Genomic DNA, 12,413 nt, shown 5'->3' on the forward strand with positions numbered 1-12,413 from the left:
CAGATATACTACCGACACTGTGGTGTCAACGCCATCCACCACGCTTAAGGTTTTAACGGATTGCACCGCTGTTCAGCCTATGCCCGTAATGAGGCTTATGATTTACATATCTTTCTTAAGACGAACACCTTATTGGGTTTGAATTTTTTTTAGCATAGTAACATTATACTTGCTCTTTAAGTAGCGTGATAAAAGTTTAATTAATCTGGAGGGATAAGAAGGGAGGGAAGTGATCCTTTTATCTGTCGTCGTGGTGCACAGGTAAGAGGGCGATATTGTCAAAGAAGGCGTCAGTGTGCTTCTTATCAATTGATCTGGAGGTTAAAGGATCTTCGACACGCACGTCAACACGTTCACCAAGAGTCGAAAATACCATGCCCTCTTTTCGTGGTTCACCCTCTGTTTGTTGTCCTTGCCAATTACTATGATATGGTAGAATGTAACCTGTTTTCTAAGACTGTGAGACGAGTGACAGAGGGCCCTACATGCCACAAAGAAAATGTTATCATCGAAGTCGTCTTGCAAAATACCACATTGTCACAGCAGCAGTGAAGTCCGTGACACCGACCTCCTCCTCCCCCAGCAGACACTTTGACCGTTGTTCTGACAATGAAATCACCCTAGATCACTGCGGGTTTGCTTAGGATACTCTGGGTATCCCTAGTGCAATGTGTCCATCCGCTTTGCGTTCTTTTGTTCAACCGAAATCTGAACCAGTACGCATCAATCCCAAGGGGGCGCAGTTATTTTTGCACTTGTAGTTTGTATTCCGTATCGACGTCATGCACTTTTGTGCGAGCTGCACCAGTACTTCCTCGTCGATTTATGGATTAGCAGACGGCACCAATGATTCGTGTTCCTTGTCTTTGTCTGGAAGTTCCCCCATGACTTTAAGCCATCTTTTGAGTCTAATTGCGAAAGCCGAAGACAGTACAGTTAGAATGGCTGAAAATCGTGACGCTCGTACGTTGACGTTGAGACCCTCTAATCAGATGGTCTCTGGTGACAAATATAGACGCAAAGCTATCTGTAACACCGCCAGAGAGGGAACAACATGCTGATTACTGTCTCCATTATCTGCCAATACCACTCCGTGTACCCCAATCGAAAGCGTTACCCACGTTCGATCATCACGATTTTCGTGCAGGTTAATGAAATAAATTATTGCGCCTTGGACGGTGATGGTGTCGTTGTTGTTGCTGAAGGTAAAATCACCAAAGTTTTGACAGTTTTGCGTTCAGTCCCAGAGATAGTAACCAGACGCATTTATTGCGGTGATTCTACTAACCGACGTGATATTGTATACCACTGTTTCTCAACTTTGTTTGGCCAGATCCCTAAAGAGAAGTACATCTAGAATTAAAGACCATCACACCGCTCAAGTTTTCACAGATAAGGACGTATAATATTCTAATTCAAGAACTTTATGTTCCATTTATGATATATAAATCCACCAAAAAGTCAGCGTTAAGTCAATAATTGAAGACGTATTTCGTTATTGTAATCACTTAACAACCAAGTAGAGAGATTTGGCATTCAATGAATGTAACTGGAATTAACATACCCGAGATGCATACAAAAGCGTATCATAAAATACCCATGATGCATACAAAAGCGTATCATAAAATACCCATGATGCATACAAAAGCGTATCATAACGTATCCAAGAATGACAGTCACTTGTTCAGCAGGACAGGTATAAAAGTGATCCAGACGTAAAGTATGCACACCAAACAACATAAAGTATGCACACCAAACAACGTAAAGTATGCACACCAAACAACTATAAAAATATATTTAATTTGGCAGGGTATACATGGTTAGTATTTTCGTGAAAAAAAAGGAGAGCATAAAGAAACTAAAAGGACAGTCAGGATTGTATGGAATAGCCCATACAATAGCTGGCTAAATATTTTAGTAAATACAGGTTGAGAGAAAGGCTTAAACAGTTTACAAATATGACAGCTGAATATTTGAAAACAACCTTTAATATCAATACGAATTCATTGATGATAACCTTTAAAAAGGTAAATACATGCCTGTAATGAAAACAAAAACAACTTTTGACTGGCAACTGAGGGGAAAATATGAGTTTGAAAATTCAAGTAGACATTTATAACTATTTCAATGACTGCTCTTTTGTTTCAGATAAAATATTTTCTAATCAAATCGATTAACTTTGAACACAATCATTTTTAAAATAAAGTGTATTGACTAGTCCTGACGTACACAAACATTCCATTTGTATTTATAATAGGCATTCTTAAACACAAAGGACATTAGATAATTCCTTTCTAATCCAATCTGGACCACAAGGATGTGGAAATCATGGGTAGATACTTACCCTAGTAATTTTCACTCTCTCCATGAGCCATGTCTGATATTTGTTCTTTCACCCCGAATTTGGACCTGAATAAGCAATGAGATAATATAGTGAAACAGGAATGCTATATAACAACGAGGCTTTTATTGATTGCAATCGTTGTTTTTGTGCAATCAAAATAAACTCTACTTTCATATCATACCTTGCTTACAAGATAATGTCAGGGCGAATACAAAAAGCTACGTACCCTGTTCGTAGACATCATATATGAAGAAATATTCAATCTGAGATTTGTATGATGACAGAGAAAATATATTTCTTCTGTACTACTCACCACCAGAGGACAAAACTAGAGATTGTATACATCAAAAATACACAATTCCCATATCAGCCAGCCTAGCACAGTACTTCAATGTGAACATGCGAATTGTTGAGCACTCGTTAAACTTTGTGCTAGAGACTTCAGATTTAGGGACAAAAAAGTCCACTAACATTTTCCGCATATATTATGATATGGTTTGTATCATAACAAGGGTGTCACTAATAATAGTGACGATACGACTACATCTTGGGGAATGAGGTGCGGAATCGTTGTAAGGAAAAGACAGAGCTGTTCTGACTGGAGTAACGAATTAATTATTCGTAAGCCTGATTCGCTATTTATAAAGTTTTTCGTTCTCTCAGTGTTAGTGAGAACATGCCCTTTGAACTTTTCCATGGCGATCGTGTGTACCATCTGCGCAACGCATCCAATATTGATATATTAATAATTTGCATGTTCTGCAGCTTTCCTCCAAATCTAAACTGATGACATTTAGGTACGAGCGAAATGTATTTTGTGCTGACAATTGTTTATTTTTAGTTACGAGCGAAATGTACTTTGTGCTGATAAATGTTGACATTTAGTTACGAGAGAAATGTATTGTATATTTTGTGCTGACAATTTGTTGATATTTAGTTACGAGCGAAATGTATTGTATTATTGTATGGGTTTCTGCACCTGCTTGTAAAGTGCGATCTTTATAAAATAGCATACAGTTATATTTCACAGATATATAAATTTTATCTCCATATGTTTTAGTGGAAAATTATTTTCAATATAAATTAATGAAAAATTACTTTAAATACAATTTAGAATAAATTTCAATCGTAATACTTTTACTTAAAGTTCTGTCCTAAAACATACACGGCAGCATACCACACAGTCACAGAGGTTTCAATGGATGCATTTTGATTTTAAAAGAGATGATTTTTCTGATTTTCCGTTTGCTTAAAACTTTCACATATAGTAGAAATAACATAAATTCAGTCATATTTTATGTTTACTAATTCCGTACAGTATTTTGTTTTGCTTTTTTAATTTTTGTAATTCATTTTATGTTATAAATAAAATCTAAAAAAACGCGAATTTAATTTTTATTTCTGCATACTTAAGACTTTATTGATGTAAATATTCTCCCTGGAAGATTTAAACATTTTAATAATAATAATAATAATAATAATAATAGTAATATGAGCACTGGAGTGTATTGGGTAATATACATCAACAGTTAATAAAGAAGAGGAAAATCTTCATTTTGACGGCATAACGTTTCTTCATGATGCATTGAACTAAAATTATGTTTTTATAACATATATTTCATTGTGGTGACTAATCAGTCTCCATGATTACTTTGTGTTAGAACTAATGTAAAGGGTTTCAAATGAGAACCGCTGCCATCAGATTTAAACGGAGTTTACTACCAAATGATAAACATAAGTACAGGGATTGGAGAGAATATCTATAAAACATAGCATTGTAATCGCTGTATATTTGAAAAATACACACAATACAATAAACAGGCATATAATGTATCATGACGTCATAACATCATTAAGGTAATGGAACAGGAAATATAATCGCTCTGGATGCGGTAGGTCGCGGGATCGAATCCCGGCCGAGTCATACCAAAGACTAATAAAAATGGTACTAGCAGATATCTCACTTGGCGCTCAAGATTAAGAGGTTAGGGTCAGAACTGGTAGGCCTGGTGTCATGATAATGTGACTGTGTGGGACAAGATTCTACGTCTGTTGCATAGTGCACCAGCACTTGATCTCACTATAAACTGTTACCCTAAGACATTGTAGTGATATAATTTTTTTTTAATAAGCTACCTTAAAAACAACACACACACGCACACACATACAGAGAAAATATGTGCAGATATATTAATAGATTTGTAGACAATTGGTTCTATGCCCTCAAACTTATACATGTACATAAGTGCACATATATGCAAACATCTCGTGAAATTGAAGGATCCCGAAGTAGCATAGCCTTCCAGGCAATGATTGGTGGGAAATTTGCACCGCTCACTATCCTCGATGCTGACAATACCGACATGGACACGTTGGTCACCACCTTCAATACAGCAACGACCGAAACAGCCAGCAAAATATCCTCGGTAGACATGGGCCAGTAAAGAAAACTCTGGGTCACAGCTGAGGTTTAGAACCTGTGTGACAAGAGGAGGGTACTGAAGAAGAAAAGGAACGCTATAAAAGGGGCAGTCAACCGGGAAGTCAAGAAAAGCAAAAGAGAACTAGATAGAAGAAATGTCCAAAGACATTGAGGGAAACTTGAAAAGGAACAACAGCAGGAAAGCACACCAACTGGTCCATGTTTTAACAAGCACAAAACAATGGCGGGTTACCTCCTTACAGGACAAAGCCGGAAAGTGCCTCACAGAAGAAAAAGATATTCTGAAAAGATGGACAGAGTAGTGCGCAGAACTTTACAATCACCGGGCCACAATATATCCAGAGGTACTGAACGTCCCTCCAGCAACTAACAACGACAACCACCCTATCATACCCGAAGAAGTAGAAACCGCAGTGAGATCACTGAAAAAGTGTAAGTCAGCAAGAGTGGACAACATCCCATCAGAACTAATCCAAGCTGGGGGAGAAGCAATGATGAGCGCCCTCACAAACATCTGCAACAAAATCTGGCAAACAGGAGTATGGACCCAATCACTGATCATCTTCTTCCCAAGAAAGGCAATTGCAACAGTGTCAAAGCCACCGTACAATCAGTCTTATAAGCCATCCAAGCAAAGTCACGTTAAGGATACTGCTGAACAGAATAAAACCACAGGCTGAAAAGATCATTGCCGAAGAGCAGGCGTGGTTCATAGCAGGGTGCAGCACAACAGAGCAGATCTTCAACCTCATGATATTGTGTGAAGTACCTCCAACACCAGCAAGATCTGTACCACGTGTTCGTTGATTTCAAGAAGGCATTTAACAGATTGGGGCATGCAATCTTGTGGGCGACCATGAGACTGTTTAACATCAATGCCAACCTCATCACAGTAATAGAGCACCTCTATGACAAGGCCACCAGTGCAGTATACTTCAATGGCAGCATAGGGGAATGGTTCAGAACGACAGTCGGAGTCAGACAAGGCTTTCTGCTCTCGCTCACACTATTCAACATCCTTCTGGAGAGAATCATGGCAGACGCGCTTGATAAGCATACCGGGACAGTCAGCATCGGAGGCAGACCAATCACCAATTTACGTTTTGCTGATGTTATTGATAGACTAGCAGGAAATGAGCAAGAATTAGCTAGCTTAGCAGAGAGCCATGAAAAAACTCTGCAGCCTTTGGCATGGACATTAGTACAGAGAAGACCAAATTGATGACCAACAACATCAAGGGCATCAGCATTGACATCATGGTCCAAGGTACAAAGGTAGATACAGTCCACAGCTTCAAGTAGTTGAGGGCAACTGTAACAGATGAAGGATCGAGGCCTGAAATACTCTCCAGAATTGCACAGACAATAGCATACATGTATGTATGTATGTATGTATGTATGCATGTATGTATATATGTAGTGTGTGTGTGTGTGTGTGTGTGTGTGTGTGCGTGCGTGCATGCCTGCGTTGGTAGGTAGTCCGTCGGTCGGTAGGTAGGTAGGTAGGTAGGTATACGCAAGAGTGTAAAATTACAAAATGTCAAAATAATAAGGGGATTGTTTGAAACAATTGTTATGGTTTGAAGACATACATGACATATTCAGGCGGAACAATTAATGGAAAATCTCGCGATATATGCAAGAACACCTCAGACAAAATATTTTCAACATGCTCTGAAAATAGTCTGGGTTGATTATAAGGCAAATATCATTGACGAACGTTTAAAACAAAATTTATGATTGCAATATAAAACAAATATTTGTGTGAATCTCCGAAACTGAGAGCTTGTTTTAATCATTTCCATGTTAAAAGACATGATAAGTAAAATTGACCCATGAAACAATTCCATTTAAACGTGAATGGCATTACAATATAAATATTAAATTACCAGATAATACAGATGATGTAACGATGTTGCTAAGACAAATCGTCCACGGAGATAAAAGACATTCCCATAAGAAGTGTAAGTCAATTTGTTCATACGATATCAATATAATAGACACGTATGAACATAACATAGAGGTCTGGCTGGTTTAGGTTGAACGCCATTTTACAGCACATGGCGGACAGTATATTTGGTGGAGATGAACCACTGACCCACGGGAAGCTTTCTTGCATTCCCACGCTGGTTGAGACCAAGACTCGAACCCATGAAAGAAATGTCGAGCACATAGACCACTCGGCCGCCCGTGAGTCCTATAAAACAGACATATCACTATAATAAAGATATGAATTTAACCTAGACGTATGAATATAACGTAATTCCGTTTTTGAAGCTTAATATTAAATTTAAGCTTTCAAGTTATCATATGATTCGAGTCGAGTAGATTCAAACCATGAAACTGTAACGATGTTCTCGAGATAAAATTTCTGTAGACGTCTTCACTCGGCAGAAGTTCACGTCTGTAATAGAGCTTACTGGATTAGCCCTAACAAAAAAGCGCCATCTGTATACAGAATAATTCCCGGTGAGTAATGTTCTCCAAGTGACTGCTAAACAGTTTATACATTCAAGAAAATTTAATTAAGATATTCAAAAGTGACACGAATACCTCGCTTTGATAATAAAATTATAATAATTGTGCAAAGAAAGGTGAAAAAATGTAATGAATTGATCATGGTAATGTAATTGAACTATATTTCAAGGACCAGTAATTGAACTCTGTACACACACACACACACACACACACACACACACAAATAAAATTTCGGCTCAAATTTAAAACCGGCTGTTTATAAAGCATAAAAACACATTAAGATGTTTCGGAAAAAAGTTTTTGATTGAAGAAACATAATTTCAGCTGACTCGAAACGGGTTATTACTATATATATATATATATATATATATATATATATATATATATATATATATATATATATATATATATATATATATATATTTATTACAAATAGTGTGATTGCTTTGCTACTAAAAATGGCATGAAGAATGAAATTACATGCGTACATTTAAAATTCCTGATCCCCGTCAAAGCAAGGGATTCGTTGAGAATTCATCACTATTTTCCATCTGTTTCAATTTCTCTAAATTGCAGTTTATACTAGTGTTTGTCCTGACATTTGATGTGATCTAAGCCTTTTATAATAGATGGTTTTGAGGGTGAATTTTAAGAATTGAGAAAACATTTAGTTTCTTCTACATTTAAACTGAAAACGCGCTGCTGTGTTATCATTAATATTTTCTGCGATGGCCAATTTCCAATTTACATTAAGACTAAACAGTCGGATATTGTTAATGTTTGGATGAAGTTCTTTGTCTAATATATTCAGTATTTGGTACATTCTGGTTTCCTTTAATTTTAATTCGACTGGCAACCATACAAATCTTCAAAGAATGTTATATTGTCGCCAGAAACAGTGCCGGATTGAACGCTCTGGAGGTCTCAGGCCCTTAGACAGTCGCAATCTTGGGGCCTCCCTCGCAAATTATCTCCTAATACGTTTCATCAATATTATTTTAATCCGTTGTAGCGGTGCCCCTAGGCCGGTGCCGATCGTGCCTATCTGGTAATCTGGCACTGCCCAGAAAGTGTAGTATAAGAAAAATAACAAATATTTTCTTTCTTTTTATAATAAACTGTCTCTTGTCCACTTCAATGACACTTTTCAAACAGGTACAAAGCTTGTAAGTTTTGTCTGAAGATGGTGCAGATCTGTAAGTTTTGTCTGAAGATGGTGCAGATCGATTAAATTATCCAAAAATTAATTAAATTTTTTCTATAAGGTGGAAAGTAATTCGAAAAGAAGGCTTCCGAATATGGCAAAAATAAATAATGCAGGTATTATCGGACTATATTTGGCTATGATCTGAAAACGAAAAGCAACATAATCGAGTGCACGTGTGTAATCTGGATTCTTAACGTAGCATTAACAGTTTTTCAGTCATTTCGCTACGATGTCTGCAGTGTGGCAGTTTATAGTGATGTTTAGCATTGGGGCATTAAGCCGCAGACATGTATCATCATGTCCAACCCTGTCAGATTATCTGGACACAAGGCCGACCAGTCCTAACACTAACCTATTAATGTTGAGCGCCAAACGAGGCAGCTGCTAGTACCATTTTTTTTTTAGTCTTTCATATGACTCGGCCTAGGTTCGAACCCACATCCTTCCGCATCCAAGGCGTATATGTAGCGTTTGGTAACAAAAATCGACAGCAACTTATCATTCATAACCCCATATTCCAAAGCATAACGTTTTACAATCGTTCACCTCTTTTGTACATTACTAAGACACATACGCAGCAAAAATTCATATTGGAGATTATTACATAATATTGTTGTTGTTGTAGGGTTTAACGCCATTTTTGAGCACACGATAGGCTATACATGGCGGCCAGTATTAATGATGGAGGAAGAACCCGGGAAAACCCCGGAAAGAAACACCGACCCACGAGAAGCTACTAGCAAGCTTTCTCACATACCACATTGGCTGAATCCGAGACTCGAACCCACGTAGACAGAGGTGAGATGGCAGTGATCCGTAACGGAGAGCGCTTTAGACCACTCGGCCACTCGGGGCCCCTTTACATAATCTTAAGCGAAGAAATGGGAAGTTAATTCATTCCTATTTTCACATCTTCTTGTTTTAATATCATTCTGTAGATGTGGTTAATGTTTTGTTTAGATTTAATTTGAGAGGAAACGTTTATCTACATTATTTATTGGAGTTACAAAGTACCCATATGACTGGACTAAAGCAACATTTCGGGATTATTGTTAATTTATTCAAAGGAGTTTTAGACAATGTCACTGTGATACACCAAGACCGTTGTTACTTATTCCGGATATTAGTACATCAGCACATTCATTGCCTGAAAATTCATTCGGCACACAATTCTTTTAGACTTGAGATAGAACCTTTATGATTATTGTGGAATTAATTCACAATGATGTAAGTTCCACTTAAATTTTCATTTCATAACTTGTAAAATTAAATTATTTGTTACGTTTTACAAGACTGGTTGGTTTTGCTTCTTTCTGTTATTTAGTTTAAGACCACAGAGTCATAATAATACATACATACATACACACATACATACATACATACATACATACATACATACATACATACATACATACATACATACATGCATGCATGCATGCATGCATATATACATACATACATACATACATACATACATACATACATATATACGAATTTGCTTTATTTATACTTTATCTAAAATTTAATTATGCGAAATTTAATGTAAATAATAAATGGCTTTTCACTCAGTTCTGAATGCAACATGCAAACAGGGTTTTCCTTTTCCAGAGAGTTTGTTTATGTTCCTGAGGAATTTATTCTGCACGAATGCAATCCAGTGGGTATTTCCGAATTTATTTTGCGCAAATTCAGTCGAGTGGGTATTTCCGAATTTATTTTGTACGAATGCAGTCCAGTGGGTATTTCCGAATTTATTCTGTACGAATGCAGTCCATTGGGTATTTCCGAACTTCCAATGCAGGTAAGGGGGTATTTCCAAACTCCCAAAGATCTTTTAGATATTCTGTTACAAAGACGTCTAATAGTTTTACAAACTTGATGAGGGCATTTACAGAGAAACATTCCCAACATACATATTGGACTGTGCTAAGATCGTGGAAATTCCTAATGAATCCTCAAATACCGCCTTTTTGAAAACGTATTCAAGAATCCCCACCCCCCAACGGGTTAGAGGAAACAAACAAACATTATTGCACATCTAAACTAACCAGAAATCAAGACTACGCTGTTAAATCCATCAAATCAGTGTGGTAGAAGAAGCGATGACAAACAACTCAAACCTCTTTTAGACAATTTTCAAATTAAATTTTCCAAAATTTGACAGAAGAAAAGAATGAAACCGTATTGCTCATCTTCATTAACAAAACATCTTGTCTACATACTGTTATTATTATCATTCAAATGCTATTAGACGGATGGATAGCCGGGCGCATGGGGCAACAAGAATATCCCCACTTTACGCTGAAGTGTGGGGATAATAATAAAGCACTAGATTTGAAACAGAAAGAATTATCAGTACACATTTTTTTATATATCTGATGAATAGGATTTTGGTGCAGACAGTTGGCCTGAATTGACAGCTACGCCCAGCATAGACTTATAAAGGTTATCTCAGCACTTCAATTTTTTTTCTGTCTCCACTTCCAGACCCTGTACTTAAATGAAAACGGACCCTTCAGTTTGTGTTGACAATAGATATTATGATGTGGCTCTCTTAACAGTGGCTCAGAGTAAATGGCGGAAATGAACCTTAATTCATGATAAGGCGTCTTAAAAGCTCTCTAATGTTGCATATTAAAGAACAGAATTAAGGGTATGTCAACAAGAAAAGGCTTTAAAGCACTTGGTAATATGGCATTATTCTTTTTTAGAGAGTGTCTAGAATAAAGAATGAGACCAGACAAATACAGCTAAGTGAATTACAAAGCCAAACAGTACACATGTTTCTTAAAAGAATGCTTGATTCTTTGGATACATAAATTATACGGTAGCACTTTCAGATAGTAGAAACCCGTTCCAGTTTGGATTCAACAAGCACGAAAACAAAACTCGTTCATTTAGATTAAACGTTCAGTGCATTACGTATTGCAAACAGTTTGCCGCATTAATTCTTCTAATCAGTAAAAAAAAAACTATCGTACATGTATGTGTTATTTCCATTAGCCATTTTGTTATTTTATTTAAAATCGACGTTGGCAAGTTTCATTTGTAATCAACGGTTACGTAAAGAGTGGTTCACAGTGTGTTTCTTTTAGATGGAATTTTATCATGGTTTTGCAAATATTGTGTTACCATTCGAATGTATACTATATTTATCCCATCCCTTTCAATAATAACTACAACAACCACAAATAAACACCTTTTACATGACGATTTGCTGCTTATTTGAATGCCAATTATTATTTTTTGTGAATATTCAGGGCAACGAATAAAATCAAACTTTGTTTGTTAATACGGGTTGTCCTCTTGCTGCCGGGAAGGGTATATATTTTTGTGACACTGAGTATGCCGCTCTGTAAATAGTTCTTTGTTACTGTCGTCACCTTCTAAGCAGCTTGTCTTGCTTTAAGGAGCATTGACAGCATACCAATCAATATATGCACATAACGAAATTCAAGATGAGTTTCATAAACTTTATTGTCCAAATGAATCACTTAAGGAATCAACACTCCAAGTTTGCACGAGCGGAACTACAAATCAGTTACTAATTGCCTGTTTCAAATCTTGTAATAAATATTAGTACTATAGACAGACAGTCCAAACTTTTCAAGTATTAAAGCTTTATAAGCATGCCACCAAAGCGTGACAAACATGACAGCAAAGCGTGACAAACATGACATCAAAGCATAACAAGCTTTAGCATCACACGCATTTCATCAAAGCATCACAAGCATGCCATCAAAGCATCACAAGCATACCATCAAAACATCACAAGCATGCCATCAAAGCATCACAAGCATGCCATCAAAGCATTACAAGCATGCCATCAAAGCATCGCAGCAAGTTATCAAAGCATTACAAGCATGCCATAAAAGCATCACAAGCATGCCATCAAAGCATCACATGCTTACCATCAAAGCATCACAAGCATGCCATCAAAG

The sequence above is a fragment of the Sinohyriopsis cumingii genome, chromosome 4 (assembly GCF_028554795.1).
Source record: "Sinohyriopsis cumingii isolate HCF-2022 chromosome 4, ASM2855479v2, whole genome shotgun sequence".
Taxonomy (NCBI): domain Eukaryota; kingdom Metazoa; phylum Mollusca; class Bivalvia; order Unionida; family Unionidae; genus Sinohyriopsis; species Sinohyriopsis cumingii.